This window comes from Bradysia coprophila, unplaced genomic scaffold, assembly GCF_014529535.1.
Source record: "Bradysia coprophila strain Holo2 unplaced genomic scaffold, BU_Bcop_v1 contig_24, whole genome shotgun sequence".
Classification (NCBI taxonomy): Eukaryota; Metazoa; Arthropoda; class Insecta; order Diptera; family Sciaridae; genus Bradysia; species Bradysia coprophila.
In genome coordinates, this window is record NW_023503501.1 from 7,867,290 (window position 1) to 7,883,566 (window position 16,277).

Genomic DNA, 16,277 nt, shown 5'->3' on the forward strand with positions numbered 1-16,277 from the left:
AGCTCGAAATGAAACCGCTGACATTCATGCACAGAAAACGCGAATAGAACATTACCATAGAGCATAACCATAAATATTAATTTATTTTCGTTCGTTTTTTTTCCAGTCCGTATAAACATCATTGACGACCTAATGATAATGTTGAACAAATCTAATGAATTGTGATTCCGGTCATTTAATCCAGTCATAGATTTGTTGTTTCTCTCTCACTCACTCTCTCTTCTTTCCATTCTTTTATTGTAAATGTAATTCGGTGTGTAATCTAATCAAGTAACGAGACTTACTATCTTAATTGGATTGTGTCGTGCATTTCCTAAATGGTTGTTCGGTATTCAAATCTAACTTTTACAACAGTTCATTTTTAATGGAACTACGTTTCTTTGTAACGAGACCATATAATACACTGTGTGGCATGAAGAGGTTTCGTGTTTGAAATTTCGAAACGATTTTTTTATGTTTTTCGATTGGATGCATCAGGAATACGATGAGTAAAGGGAGAGAGTATAGCTATAGTTTTTTGATGAAATCATATGTTTAATGATATGATTTCATCAAAACTGAGTTATTGCAATGTCGATAGTTAAACTTTCGCATTAAAGCAATATACTCGAATCTGTTACTTCCATCAATCCAATCTTTGACTTCATTTATTTTAACATGTCATTTTCCATATACTCAGAGTCTAGTTCTTATTTCTGCCATCGTTGCAGATTTGATTTGATTTGTTCGTTTAGAGACCTCACTAACAGCCTTTTACAGCAAATAACAAGTAAAGTCTAGACCACCGGCTTTTTTTTTCACTGTATTATCGTCTCTTTTTCTAAGTGTGGCTTAACATGACTTCTGAACTACGCCTTGAAGTATGCAAATATTCTGTGAGGAAAGTTAGGTGCTTAATTGATAACTCGGCTAAATGTAGACTAGACGGAGACACTATGCACACAAACTCATCGTATTTGGGATAAGTCACACTGCAACTACACAAATTATGAAGCTTGATTGAAATTTTGGACGTTACCAAGTTTATGTTGAGCTGCAATTGTTGATGTTATCTGAAAACTAGGAATTCTCCTCTTGTGTTTTTTTGTATTCTGGTGATTCTATCTATCAAATTGTCCTAAATTAAAATTGAAATTTCTGAGAAGCCAATTTATGAGTCGGTTTAGTATTAGAAACTCCAAATATTGCACCAAAAAGATCGCCGACTTTATTTAGCATTCGTCGTTTTGTCTGCTGTATTACTCAATGATGAAATGGAGTTTCGTTTCGATTCTGTTCTCGGTCGCTTGTGGCGTTGAGTGCAAAACGGTTCTAACACAGACACTGACGTAATGCAGCTTATGATGGAGAACGCCGTGCCACCATCTAAGGTTCAATATTTCATTAAATAACCATTCAGTCCAAAGTCAAAGAAATAATCAATTAAAAGTATCAATTTGGTCATTTCCCCACAGTATTCTGATCTAGTACTTCATTTGACCCAAGTATTTATATAATGACAATAAATTGATTTCAAATCTTTTACTTCATTTTTTTGAACATTTTTTTTTTGCGGTCTGCCTGTCGTTTATTCTTGCAAACGTTATCGATAACATAAGATAACCGTCCGTAACAGGTTAAATGGCAATGAACAAAAACATGTAATAAATTCATTCAAGACTCAACTTGTACACACAATTTTATTCCAAAATTATGATCTACAACAAGCTACACGTTTGTTGTTCCCTGGCGGCTGGCAATTTGTTTTCATATTATAAAAGAATTTCGTGTTTCTTACATAAATCTAAATTTGAATTAATGTGGAAAATAAGCGAAACAGAAAAGAAAACCCGACTTGTACATTGCCGCAAGAAAAATGACATATTTTCCTTCCGACATTTTCGGTCCAATTCATGTTAGTTTTTTAATTGTTTCAGCCCTAAGCTGAATAAATATTTGTAAATTAATTGAAGATTTCGGTTGAAAAGTAACGCGCTTAATGCTGGATGTTTAGAGCTTTACACAACAATAGCAACATTTTCAACTAAAACGCCATATCATTCGTTAATTTATTGTTATCCCGAAAACCGAAGTGCTGCCATAATAAATAATTTTAATAATGCCACTTAAACAATTTTGCTAAAATGAACGAAGTTTTTGTGGTTTGACTTATATGGGGGATTTTCAACCGAACTAAATAAAGAGCGAAAACAATTCGAATGAAATAGACCTGTGTGTGCGTATGTCTACAGATATATGTGCCTCGTAATGAAGGGATTATCTGAGTAACCCAAACTTCAAAGCATAGTATAATAGTGAGTAAAACAATTTCTGGATTAGAGGAAAATATTCTTATTAGGTTTTGCGTTCAGAACGTATTACAGGCTATTACAATATAACGTAATACGAAATGATGTTTTCTCTCTACATATATGTACAAGGATAAGATACAATTCGAGGATAATGAATTAATGATGTTGCCAGTGTATATAATTGAAGAATACAATATCAGTTAATGTCGTACAATTAGTCGTTCAGTGGCTTTGTATAATATTCATATATAAATTTTTGGGCGGTTGTTATGAGCTCGCGGTGTATGGAAGGCCTATTGTTATTCCAGCTACGATAGAAATTCGAAAATTATATCCTTTGATATTTACAATAATCCCGGAAGTATCAGTCAGAAAAAAGGATATTCATAAATGAAAAGCGAGAATTAACCAAGGAAAACCTTCCTTTGCATAATTTATGCTGTTGCGGTTTCTTTTTGAAAAGAAAATGATAAATTTGCAACTGATGACATTTAGTATTTAAATCTGCGTATGAACGAACCCTTTCCGACAAAAAACAACTGTCAATGGCAAGATAGTAGGGAATGACGGAAGACGTTTTCCGGAAATAAACTTTTTGTAATTTACGTCGCTTGAATCCTGACAACTATTGCATGAAACTGAAAGGACCTACTATAACTACTATACCGAACAGTATAATGAAGCATACCATATCAAAAGCCTTCTTACTTTGATCTTTCTCTACTGAATGGTGACGAAAGGAGCGAACATTTTAATTTTAAGATTTTAGATCACCGAGTGATAACAGTTATGTATGAAACAACAATTGTATGAAAAAGTATTTTATCGCAATATATGTCGACCCGAGGACCTTTCATTGAGGCTTGCTGATGAAATACATAAATTCGAGATGACGTCTTCTCTGAACCTAATTGATAGTTTGAAGTTCTGAGTTTTATGTGTTCAGGCTGTCATCTGAAATTCTATATTTGGCTGCGAATGCGTCTCTGTTACTATGTTTCATCAAACTTATCAGTTGATGGCGACCGAAATAGGACCCGCAACACCGTAACTGTTCTTAAACTCTCAAATTTTTGTTTATTTAATAAATATATCAGACACTTCACCCAAACAATCGGTACCAATAAAATGAAACCAATGAAAGACAAAAAAAATAGCAAAAATTGATTGTCACTTCTACTTCTGATATGATTTTGGACTATAAGTTTTACAAGACATTTATTAACTGATGTACCACTGTTCCGATTTGGAAAGCATTCAACTCTTTCAAATATCACTTGGTTCACCTAAAGTTAAACAGTTTGAAGATAACGAAAGTTTTAATTTCCATGTTTTTAACGAACCCCTGCTAATGTAAACTGCATAATGATGAGGGAAACTGCAATTAGAGAGGTCATCAAACACAACGAATTTCTGATCGAAGTCATTATATTGAACAATACAAATATTCTTCCTTCTGGAATATATCCTTAACAACGACGAAATAGGATAATGTAAAAATATCGAATGTCCTATTACATGTAAAGTATCAAACACCAAGTCTAATACTTCACTATTTTTATCAGACATTTCGGTGTATATAAGAGAACACTAGCCAGTCCGCGTTATTAACGTCATGTCTTCGTTGTTGATAGCAGGGGACTACTAATTCATTTAATACCAAAAATAGCCAAACAATATGAAAAATGTTCGAGAGTAATTGCACAGTCAAACAGTTTTTAAAATTGTTTTCTCAAAAATTTGGAAATAAATGGAAAAAGAATTTTGTCAGTCAGAAGAAATCTTTCTCAATTTCCAAAGAGACTTCAAAAGATTCCGCAATAGCTAAATCCCCTAGCAATCCGATCTCCATAAAAATACAAAATATTCACATTACGTATACCTCATTCGGTTCTTACGTAAATAGACATCGAACTGGTGTTATTGAGTTCATATCTCAACTTCTTTTTTATTCATTTTATTATAAGTTTCGTATAAAAACAATATAAAATATACTCCCAAACTAAGCCAAATGATATGGGAAGTCGATATCACCATTTCGAGCAAATATTTTATTCATTTATTTCCAGTGACATTAATACCATTAACTTCTGTAGCTCATATTGTCACAAATAGAATATCATATTTCCCAGATGATATCGAATGTTCAACTTTATAGAAATAAAATTATACATTCAACTCAAATACACACAATTTTGAAGGAAGCGATTTTCCAAAATATTGTGTTGAACTTTTCGGAGCATTATTATGATATCGCTTTGGCGGTTCGGTTTTTATTTTATTATTATTTTGAGAAATGAAGGTGGTCGTCAGCACCCTATTGAAATTGGATATAAAAGCACGGGGATAGGATATTGTTCATTTTAGGGTGAGGAAGTGGAAGTACCTAATATTAGACGTATAATGTATTTAGATAACTGGGAATTATACAATTTTTCTTTTATATTCAAAAGTATGTTGTAACTCCCAAAACATCAAATAATGAAACATAACAACTTTCGTCGAAATCAGTGCTTTATGGCTGTTGACAGTTTTGAGATGAAATTATGATTTGGCAAAATATTTTGCTTCTTTGGCATGGAAAATTCGTTTCAAAAGAATGCGATCAGAAAAAGTTTTGAAGAGATTTCAACAAATAAATTGTTGCTTTAGGCCATCACAGAAAATCATGTGGAATCAACAAAACAGGCATGTTCTGAACAATCAACAATTGAAATCATCTGCTGTTGACAATAGGTGTCTTCCAAGGCCGTTCAAAATGTCAATCGTCATCCACAGAGAAGCCAAAGAATTTGCGGTTATGTTTGCTTCTATGGATGACGGTCGGTTGTTTTCGGCCTGTCAAAATTCGTTTTTACAGTACGATGGAAGAAACCTATAATGAAAATGATGAAAATGATGAAAATATTGAAGTAATAGATTTCTGAAAACAATAGTCGATACTTTACATAAATGAATAGTGTCTTAAAGTTTGAAAGGATGATTCAAGTTTCTGGTCAATTTAGTGTATTCTGTAGAAGTTGATAATTTACCGATTCAATAAATTGCTGTCGCTGCTGCTTTATGAAGGAAGCAACTGCAAGACCAATCGATTAAGACATAAATATTACATGGCAAACAAAGGAGAACCAACCGAGAGTTCTAATTGTATTCATCAATTTGTTAACTGTTAAGTTCATTGTAATTTTACATGTCTTTTCAAATGATGAGCTAATAAACGTAACTAACTAACTTGTCGCCCCTCAAATAGTGAAAAAGTCTGACTTTTGGAATCCAGAGTTAATTAGTATAACACGGCACTTAGTGTAACTCCGCTGAAGTAGTTGCAAATGTTGTTGAAAAAACGAAGTCTGACAACACTGCGGTGAAGGCTAGATTGTTTTGACATGACACTACTTTTTCCACTTTAGCCAAAGTAGCGGCAAAAACAGTTATCAAAGTTTTTCCACTACTTTTGTTTCTGGCTGTAGTTGCAAAACTTTGAGAACTGCTTTTGTAACAACTTCAGAAAAAAACAGAAGAAAAACCAGTCAAAAGAAGTGGCAAAACACACTTTTAACAACAACTTCAGCTTATTAACCTGAATCCCGAAGTTGTGGCAAAAAAACGGATCTAGCCTCCAACCTAGCCTCGACTGCAGTGTTGTCAGACTTTGTCTTTTTTCGACTTCTTCAAACACTAGAACTACTTATTATGGTTTTGAATCTGTGGTAGTACACACAAGTTGACATGTGTGATAAATTATTAGAAAGTACAATTTTTCGCCTGATAATATAGAGGCTCAGGTAAGTGCTGTCTTCGTCTTGAACGACAGAATGACTATGACAAAAAAGAAGAAGAAAAGATGCAGATGGTGTAAATTTGCACAGGTTCCTCCAAGTGGGTTAATTTATGACTCACAAACCAATTTTTCCGTTAAAAGTAACATATTTTTGAGGGCTGTTTACTTAAAAAAAAATGGTTTAGAGAAATCATTAATAAAACGAATATTTTTCTGCCTAAATGTAGGCTACAAATGTGCAAAGGGTCTTAAATTATTTTTTTTAGACTAAAGAGCTAAAAAAGTTCTAACGTATTATGTGAACGCACCCTAATGAGATATTGATAACACGCAAATTATTTCTATTTAAATTGTCTAAAATTATCTTTCAGTTATTTTATGAACAAAACAGGTACACCACAACCGCACTTCCATTATTTTCGTTCTGTTCTAACACTAATTGAAATGTTTCGCAGAATTATTTGCATTCATGCCGCATTTAGTTAATTTTTTTTTATCCGGTTTTGATTTCCATAAACACACAAATTACCGCACAGTCGATCAAATTTCAGCAGTTTTCCAAAAGCTACAATGTTCAGAGTTCATTTGATAGAAACTAAATCAATGTTGCACACACCGGTAATACGAAACGCATACGGACATTAATAGAACGAATGCCAATGGAAAAACCCCTGACATTTTGTGATTATAATATTTCCATTTTAAATAAATTTACTTTGAGGAAATTGAAATTGCATGAGTCTATATGGATGCGGAAATGTAAAATTGAAAATTAGTTTAATATTTTGTGCAAACAGATTGAAAAGCTTCCCATACAGAAATAGCCCGTATAGATAATCTTATTGATTGTATTCGACCGTCTCTCGGTCAGTTATATTCCTTCATCAATACGAAAAGTACTCCAAAGGGAATGTGATTTAAATTATTGAAAACGAAATGCTTGGAACTCAGCACACATCCTTTGTAGCGCTATGCATATGGAATAAGTAATTGCTAGCAACTCGGATTCAAAGATATATTTTTTAAAGCTATCCATTCAGTTTATAAAAAAAACCTCTCTCTCTACCCCTGGTCAGTTCTACGGTCACTTGGCTACCATGGCACCATATGACAATATTTTTCTACCATAAAACTCTTACATTTTGTTCGTTCCACCCAAATGATATTCAGATCAAACATAAATAAGAATTTTTTTTATGTTGATGACATCAACATTCAACGATCAATGTTTGATAGGTTTGATAGTTTAACCAACTATATCCAACTACATATCAATTTCGTAACTATCAGACCGAAAAATCGTCAAGTTATTGGATATACAGGAGAAAAAAAAATGGTTTGTGTATCTATATGATTTGCTCGGGCTGGAAATCGCATTAATATAATTCACATTTGCCAGTCAGATTTTATGTTTAACGTATATCCTTTTCACATCTTTTTATTGTCCCTTTTTTGTCAATTTCTTTGTTTTATATTATCTTTCCGTGTCATGATTGTTTTTTTCCTCCCTTTCTCGTGTTTGCCTTTTTCTCGAACCATTCATCCATCTGTCTGAAGCATAAAGAGTTGAGCTCTAACAACAACTGACATGTAGTAAGAGGCCGCATATAACTCGATCTGGGCTTGAATTTTGCACACACAATTGATGTGTTACATTCCTTTTCAACGCTCACAGCTAACAATGAAATTTGACTAAGATAAATCACACGAGTGATTAAATTCGTGCTAATAAACTGACTCACGCATATTCTGAATGAAATAAGAAGACTCGCGAGCTCTCTGATTAGTCTTATGTAAATATTTATATTTTTAGATGGCACTTGACGAGCCCGACCGAACCATATTGAATCAATATTTTATTTATTGGATACACAAAATTTTGTATTAAAAATCTACGTTCACCGAATACTCCATGGGTATACTACACACACAAATATCTGGTTCAAGTCCCATAAATTCAGTGGTGTTATGAATCATAATCAAAATATTTTGAAAGATAAATGTTGAAACATTTTTGCCTTCATAAATAAATTAAGTCCTGACATTGTGATGAATGTATTCAAATTCCATCAGCCTTGACATATATGCGGTTGAACTGTTTGAACTTTTAGCAAAAAGAGTTTTTTTTTCTCTGGAACTGCATGCAACTGTATGGCACTGCAGTGCATTTTTGCACGGCAGAGTAAAAGTAACCCAGGCAGGAGCGCTTGTTTGACTAGGGACCTGAATAATCTAGTAGCCCTATGTTTTTTGCGAATTAAATTTTTCAACTTATGTCAGTGTTCATTTGTGTTCATTTTCATACAGTGTATTAGGTCCCTCATTTGACGTTTCAATAATGAACCGCTCCTGCCAGGTTTACTTTTACTCTGCCGTGATTTTTGTTGAAACTATGTGCCATACAGTCGGCGACTTTGAAATAAGTGACGTAGATCGTTTCAGCTGTTTTTCAGCTGATACACTCATACAAATAGACAGGGCCTGACGTCTTTAACCGATTTTACCATTAACACGAGTGTATACATCGTTCTATCGTAGAGCATCGTAGAGGCAAGCATTATCACATTTGTTTGTATGAGTGGAAAAGCTGAAACAAAATGTGTCACTCATTTGAAAGTCGCCGTCTGTAAAATGTAAGAATCACAGAACTATTGGTATCGAAAGTCTGAGTATATTTGATATAAACAATGAAATTCCATTTCTGGAATGATGTTTCGGAAAATCTAATTTTCCATGAATAATTCACTTGTAAGTCTAGTGTTTCAGTTCTTCTAACGTTCACGAATTTTTAGCAGCAGATTCACTCGATTTTTCATAACAAAAAAGAGAAAGAGAGAAAGATATTAGTTAAAACTGCTAGTGAAGGCCCTAGCGTCAAAACAAATGGCTCTGTTCGCCAAAAATGTACGGAAAAATTCGGTTATCGCAAAACTTTTCACAAATTTTTATGATACCTGAAAGGTTCGATAAACGTATACACAAGGAACCCGACTATGCGGTTCATCCACTCGAGTGATTCTTCATCTAGTCTTGAATTAACGGTATCTTAAGATATCGGGATTGGATCATGACAAATTTACAACCAGCTGAGGTCTGCATTTTAATCACGCACCAAAACTTTTAACAAGATTTCTTTGTCGAAGTTGAAGTGTCAACCAGTATACGTTATTACGTTAACCTCTAATTCCACTTTATAAATTTCAACCAGGCTGCCTCCTTTAGTTGACAAATCTGAGGAATTCTCTGATCATAATCCTATCATGAGAATGCGTGGTTGATTTTTTTCAGATATTTAGGAAAAATGTTGATAGCATCAGAAGTGTTAAGCCCAGGTTATGGCGTCCTCCAGCGCTATGATTAAAAATTGGAACTGTATGTGACAACAAAATTGGGAATTAATGGATGTGCTACTGGATAACCATATAGGTAGAGTAATTATTTATTTTTTGACCACCCCGTTGGAAGAGCATTGATATATCAAAATTAATGAATGTATCAATTATAAAGGCAAAAAAAATGTCCCAAACTCCAATTTGTGCAAATTTTAACAAAAAAAAGCTCAAATTTTAAAATATAAAGTAAAAGATAATTGACAGACGGTACGTATATCAAATTACAATATTGTTCATTAAATTTAATTAAATCCTAGAAATAAGCAGAACGTGAAACAAATGAATATGTTTTACGCTTATTCAGTGAATCGAAAACAGAAATTGATAAAAAATCATTTTTGTGTCCCTTTTTTGATATTGTCGATGACAATTTGGATAGAACAATATATTTATTCCAGCACGACTGATTTAATTTTTTTTTTAATGGGTACAATCGAGGATACAATACAACAACGGTTACCTACAATCAGAAATTCATACAAATCCATTTTGACGATTGGAAAATTAACGATTTGACAAAATAATAACTTTTTTAGTTGTCAGTTTCCAAAAATTTTACTCATTTTACTTGTGCACGTCAAATTACAATCTGTTTGATATGTTATGTGAATTGAATATTTATGTCAAAGTGGATAAAAATTCCAAAATCCATATTGCATTATCTCAGGCGACTCATATCCATCAAGTCCTGAAACGAGGAAATCTGGAAAAGAGCACCCTAGATATACTGGGTTTCCAGGAAAATGTTTACTAACATTTTATAACATCTTGATATGAAAAAAAAAAGATTTTGAACAGGTGCACAGAACAGGACAGATATAACGTGACGGAGAAATTAGGGAATTTCCGGGAATTTAATTCCTTTAAAATAGGCCATGATTTGACTAGATACGACTAGATGCCAAATCCCTTAAAAAAATATTGACGCAACAGAAAATGCATCAGCTCCGTCGTATTTCCAATCTTCTTCTAAAAAGTCTAATTGCAGAGCAAGCATAATGAAAAAAATGAAAATGTTGTTTCATTGTTGATGCATCTTTCGCTCCTATGTATTTTTCCTACATGAGCACATCTGGCGAATCATAGACGATATGAAAGTTAGCTTTCACATCGTTTTATCATCAAACATATAAACATAGGCAGGTGTGTGGTTGAGGACCGGAGATCATCTCATGACCAGCCTACCCTACTGGTCATACGCTTCTACATGAGCACATCTGGCGAATCATAGACGAAATGAAAGTTAACTTTCACATCGTTTTATCATCAAAGATATAAACATAGGCAGGTGTGTGGTTGATGGCCGGAGAGCATTTCGATGTTAGAAACATGTTAGAAAATTACGGTCTAGTACTTCATTTCTTCTTGTACCACACTTGTAATTTATTGTATGTTGTTGAGTTGAATTGTTATAAAAGACAGGGAAAATGTGGTGAGATGATTAATTTCCAAAATTATTGGTTTCGTTCCGCATTTTTTCTTTGATTAAATTCACATTGTGTGTATCCGTTAAATATTTGTATATAAATTACTAAAATATTTCCTACCTTTATCATATAACAAAAGTGTCCAGAGAATAAAAATATTAAAGCGAATCCGAATCCCGGTGATAATGGATCTGAAAAATAAATAGAAATTACACCCTTCGATTTTTTCGTTTTGTTATTTTTTTTGTGTGTGTCGTGTCGTATATGTGTGTTATTTTGCAGCAGACACATAATCTTAAAACGAATGTTAAGGCCACGTGTCCTATTTCACAAATATAATGTTTGAATTTGGACCCTTTGCATAATAAAATCAAATGGTACGGGAAAATATTTAGGTTACGTGATGCGAACGCATAGACTTTTATGACGATTTACCATGCAGTGGTTCATAAACCTATACACAAATTCTAAACAATAGTTAATGCTCTCCATACTCACTGAATAAATAGGGATAAAAAAATCAGCACGTTACGTAAGCTGTTGAAATTTATTTATTTTTGATACGGGTGAGGATATTTTTTTAACATAAAATATAAATCGATCAAATCGTGCTGGCTGGTTTTATACACCTGGAATGTAACACCACGATGAGAGTGAGAGATTCGATTTAAGTCTTTTTTTTATTATAAATATAGCTACGCAGAACAAGATTTTAATATGATCAACTAATGAATTAATGTGTGCATACCAAACATGAAATTAAACATGTTATGTCTACAGTCTAACTATATTTATTATACCATCTATCCATACATCTGGTCAATTCAGTTCTAATTGCAAAATTACCAACTAGAATGGTTTCGTCTCTTTTAACGTTCCATCGAAATGAAAGATAACAATAGACCATCATCAACAGAAAAATGTTCCGAATTAAATCCGCTAACTCGTTTTCGAGAAAAATCTTCGAAAACTGACAGATGGACAAAAACATCTATGATGATGATGATGGGGTGTTTTTTGTTGCAGAAAAAAATGCATAGTTAAGCGCTTGGCGTGCTTTGTATATTATTCTATTGTTGCATATATATGTATGCCACATACGCGATTGTATTTGTGAAGTGTGATGGTCTTATACCAGATCATTCAATTTATTTTTACATTTTGAACAAAACGAAAAGTGTTCTCCAGCGTTTGATGAGGATTTTTTTTACAATTTGATAGGTATTTACATCACATGGAGAGAACACACGAAGTTCCGAAAGTAATATTTTTACTTACTTGTATGTATTGCTCACGGCATATTTTAAGAGCGCTCACCCCTTGGCAAATTTTTCCTTTAAAAGTAACACATTTTTGCATGCTTTAATGGTTTTACTTTTTCAAAAAAAGATTTTGATTCAGAGAAATCATCAAAAAACGAATATTTTTGCGCACAAATGTAGGCTAAAAATTTGCCAAGGGGTGAGCGCTCTTAAGAGAATTTAATTCTTAAATTTTACAAGCGATTTTCGCTATATTCACTCCTAAGATCGCTTATCGATCGTGTTCTATGTTCTCGTTTAATGACTTTTTCAGTTGATTTAGAAATGAAAACAATTTACCTCGTATTGGCTCATCAGATATTTTTTCCGTAAGGTATTTTAACTCTCGTGTTCTCTCGTGTAATATTTGTTACATTTTAACAACAAATTAAATTTAGGAATTTTTGAGAATTTGAAGGATTTAATTTCTTAAAATTGGCACTCGAATTGCTTCGCCTTCGGCTCGAACGAACACACATTTAAGTAAAAAATAGTCACGCTTGTTCAAGAATTCTCAGTGTTCGCTCCATGTGATGTTCAAAATTTAAAACGCGTCATGATACGAAAGACACAACACCAAAAAAGCAAAGAGAGAGAAATAAATTTAGTTCCGCCTGCCTTCATATTCCATCCATTCAAAGGCAAAATATAGTTGTCGTGCCTTGGAATGTGTGTAAGGTAAGAGCAAAATAAAATGATCGACTCTGAATTTCAATTGTCTAAAACAAGACTCGATCATTTTACTTTGCTTTCATTTTAAATGCTATGAACATCAAAAAAAATAGTTTCACATTCATTTTCGTATCATGACGCGTGTAAAATTCATTCCTCAGTGGAACAAAACGAAATGAGTAGCGAAAGTAATACAGACGATGTTTTTGTGCAATGAAAATTCGTTAACTCGGTAAAATGCTGTTTTTCTTACCGTTACACTTTATTTACTTTCATCCGCGCAACAAAAACAAACAAACTGATTTGCAGCTATCTATTCACATCATCGTTGCCACTCGCATTACACAATTTCTTTCAATGGTCAAGCACTTGAACCCAATATTGAATGAAGGCATAGGCATTAGACTTTTGTCACAGTACAATGCTAGTTATATGCACACAAATGTCAATATACATTTCTACCTAATGCATTATTGAAGCCAGAAGCTCATAATGTCTAACGGAGGTGCTATGTATTATTTTAGGGAAAAAAATGTTGTGCCACACAGAACGATATATAGAGTTGCATTATACCATCGAGTATAGTTAAATCAATATTTATTTGTTTTATATCGTTACGGTTACTTAAACCAATGTAAATTATGCGTAACGCAGCACAGGCCAAAATAAAACCGAATTTTACATGTGAATCAAAACGCTGAACGATAAGTTTACAGAAATTATTTATTCACATTTGAGGTTACGGTTCAGCTCAGCATATTTTGTCTCATTAAAAGGGTGTATCAAGACGATCTAATTCTAAGACGAACGAAACTGAGATAATGAAATGAAGAAAAAAATCATAATGCGTTGCGTTACGAAATTTCCAATTTGAATTTGGTAACGGTTGACGATATGTCACAATATGTATCGAACCAATTTCTTCTTATTTTTTACAATGTTGTGTCACCGTCACAAAATTGTAATTTTCTTGAAAATCGGATATTTTTTTCTTGCCAGGGACGGCTTTAGGCTTCTAGCGCCCTGGGCCTGTGACACTGAGGTGTAGAGTTAGAGATTGCGAGCGGAGCGAGCGAAAAGTTTTTGTGATTTTCTACTTTCAAAACATTTGATTTCTCATTTCTGAGTGCCTAAATTTCTCATTTCTCAGCACCAAGGGCCGGGCCCAGTTTGCCCATTGGACAAGCCGGCTCTGTTTCTTGCCGCTGGTTGCGAAATCCGTTTTGCCAGAAATATAACATAAATATTGGCTTTTTTATCCTATCAAATCTACACGAACATTGAGTGTGTATTACACACTGTGTAATGCTGAGATAGTATTTTCGATGTGTTAAATATTCTCCAGTAATCCATTCTCAGATCAAAATAAAATTGATGGACAGAGTATATGTATACATAGGCTCATCTATAGTACAACAAAATCAATCAATTTTCACACTTTTTATTTAGATATGGGAGAAGTGGTTTTTTTGAGCCATCGATAGGCGACGAATTCGCTTGTAACCTTCAACTTTGTCGAACTGAATTAATATAAAGTCGATAACTAATCCTCGGAATCCTTGATACGAGGAGGAATTTAAGTTTTTTTATGTTGAAGTTTTGGTTTAGCTCGAATTGTATAACATAAAACCCGTAAAACGGGGCGGCGTTGTATAGTGAAACCGCTGCAATAACTATTTTGTTTATGTTCAAGGATAACGGTCCTCTCTTGAAAAAAACCCTGATTTAACATCGAAAAACATAAAATCGTTTTTATGGCTTGAAATGCTAGTTTACCCAGTGCAAATGGTTTCATCAAATTTTCAATCATCAAATTAAAACCAAAAAAAAAACATTTTTTTTATTGTAATAGATATACAAGCCACCGAACACGGAACCCATATATCCATTACATTACACTTACTCGTATCATATGTATACGAGTCTGAAATAACATTTTGTGTGATGCCGTGGAAGTACAATTTTCAACATAGAAATACGCAGAATACACCTTTGTGATTGTCACGTCTATTCCACAAAACTTTCGGATATTAGTTACGATATTATTTTGTTCGTCTTAACCTACGAGTCACAAATACGTTTTATAGATTCACAACAACTCTACACGCCGAATTCATGACCGTAACGAAATCAAATCCTATATGAGATCGTATAGAGATAGATTATATATGTGTTCTTGCCTATCGGGTGTACTTATTATGTTAATGTTGAACGACGTGTCGCCTTTGCGTGAAAGGGACTTTACAAGAAACGAAGATGTGCATGGGAATAACAGACAATTAGTAAATATGCTTTACAATGACGGATGTATATATATGCTTAGAAATGGTATCACACAAACCGGCAGATAGAAAATCTAAACACCTTTAACCATATCACGTATGCGCATAAAATTACGAGGCAAACAAAATAATATTAATCCAACCGAGATAGATGTTTTTGAGCATTTTATTTATTTTTTTTGTGTTTATTATGGTACGGTAGGTGTGAAGAACTTTGATAATTAGCTGAAAATCTATTGGCACATCATCTTTTATGATATGGAGATTTGTGTGTGTGTGTGTATAGCACATCGTTAGAGGCTACTGTATTTTTTTTATCTGAATTTAAGAGAGGTGATTCGAATAGTGCTCACGTTCTAAAACTCGTATTCACTCGTATTCGTTTCGAATGGGAAAATATGATGGAAATTTTCTGTAATTATTAGATAAAAAGAAAACTCTCTGTGGACCTATGAATAATATTCATTCAGTTATAACTATAAGAATATTTAGAAGAAAACAAGTAAACGTCCATACATCAAGGCCTATTATTGAGAATTTTATTAACTGAAATCTACCTAAATTTACTGAAACTTACCTAAATTTACTGGAATCTACCTAAATTTACTGTAATCCACCTAAATTTGCTACAATTTACCTAAATTTTTGAAAACCGAAATTTCTTAAATTTACCTAAACTTACTGAACTTTATCTGAATTCACTGGAATCTACCTAGATTTACTGAACTTTACCTGAAATTATTGGAATCTACCTTAATTTACTGAAAAGGGGATTCTTTTGAAAATCGACCTGCCGAAATCGGACGTTTTTTAAAGTGTCTTTTTGATATGTGCCTAGAAAGGTATTGTTCACTAGAGCCCAAAAATATTTTTTTTAATTCTTCGATTTTTGTTAGCGAGAGGTGATCAAAAACCGAGTTACGATAGGGTTGCCATTCGTCCTCTTTTTAGAGGACATGTCCTCTTTTTTCGTCTAATTCTTCTTTTTTGTAAAAATTCTAAGAACATCACTTTTTTCACACAACGTCCTCTTTTGTCCTCTTTTTTCTAAAATATTGTTAAATTTTAGCAAAACTCTGTTAAGTTTGGTGGTCAAATTTTACGGAAAAAATTTCGCTGCGCAGCTATTTC

The 16,277-nt window shown here is 33.3% G+C and overlaps 1 protein-coding gene across 2 annotated transcripts in view; it reads right to left on the bottom strand.

Moving 5' to 3' along the window:
* Positions 1-16,277, bottom strand: part of LOC119077735 (toll-like receptor Tollo) — an 80,024-nt gene that overhangs the window by 31,240 nt on the left and 32,507 nt on the right. For both annotated transcript variants that reach the window (XM_037185012.1, XM_037185013.1), the window contains one exon: positions 11,012-11,082. The gene's annotated coding sequence lies outside the window, so the exon portion shown is untranslated. The remainder of the gene's footprint in view (positions 1-11,011; positions 11,083-16,277) is intronic.